A 1,363-nucleotide genomic window follows, 5' to 3' on the forward strand; every position below is an offset into this window, starting at 1 on the left:
GGAGGAATTCAAAGGACATCATTATTAATAAAGCGGGAGGAAAACTCTTACAATTGGTTTTAGAATTTAACCTCTCATTTTTGAATGGCTCAATGTGGCCGGATATTCCAGGAAATTTTACCTTCAGCTCCAAAAGGGGTAGGAGCGTAATCGACTATTCTCTAGTTTCCGTTGAAATGTTAAATGAAGTTGCCTCTTTTACAGTTGTACCTCGTTCAGAAAGTGACCACTTCCCAATAGTTTTAGAGATGTACATGAATCCTAGAAATAATGATATTAGTCCTCTTATTAGTATTGATAAGACTATCTATGCCAAAAGAGTTTATATAAGTGATAAAAATAGAGAGGATCTATTAGCAGTATTTGAAAATAACCCAGTTATTCTCGAACGTGTGGCTAACCAAAATTTGATGCCCCTGGAGGATAATGATTGTTATTATAAGACTATCCAGGATTTATTTTCTTCTTTTTTAGACCCTCAGTTCAGCAACAAACCTTCAAATAAGTATAACTGGTTTGATAAAGATTGTATTAACTATAAGAAAGAACTTAGAACTTGTCTAAAAGAAGCCTATATTACCAACTCTCAAAGTCTCTGGAAGACTTATTTTGAAATGAAAAAAGCTTTTAAGAACATGCTCCTGGAAAAAAAATCTGAGTTCGCACTAGCCAAATGGTCTAAAATTGTTACTGCATTAGAAATTAAAGATACCAAAACTTTTTGGTCACTTCTCTCAATAAAAGATATCATTGATTTCCCTAATATAAGCGATGAGGCTTGGATTTCACATTTTACTGCCGTTTTTTATGATCACCAAGCTTGTAAAAAGGAAAATTTTGAATTTTCTCTGGCAAAAACCACACAATTTCAAATTACTGTTGAGGAGATGAAAAGGATAATCTTTTCGTTTAAGCAAGGGAAATCACCTGGTATGGATGGCATTCTAATAGACCTGTTGAGATTAGATGTAGAATGGTGGGCCAATAAACTTGTACCGCTTTTTAATTCTATCTATCACTCAGCTCTTGTACCTAAGTCGTGGAACAACTCAATAGTGGTACCGATCTTTAAAAAAGGTGATAGGAATTGCCAAGAGAACTACAGGCCTATAAGTTTGTTACCATGCATAAGTAAAATCTATGCCAAATCTCTGCTTATTAAATTGGAAGAATGGATGCTGACAAAAGGTCTACCTGGTAAAGAGCAGGCTGGTTTTAAGGCAGGCTCGTCAACTCTTGACCAGTGTCTAGTGTTAAGTCATCTTGTGGATAAATATGTCATGAGAAATAAACGAAAACTCTTTGTGGCATTTGTGGATTTAAAAAGTGCCTTTGATTCGGTCGACCGCAATAAACTATGGAC

This window comes from Podarcis raffonei, chromosome W (assembly GCF_027172205.1).
Source record: "Podarcis raffonei isolate rPodRaf1 chromosome W, rPodRaf1.pri, whole genome shotgun sequence".
Classification (NCBI taxonomy): Eukaryota; Metazoa; Chordata; class Lepidosauria; order Squamata; family Lacertidae; genus Podarcis; species Podarcis raffonei.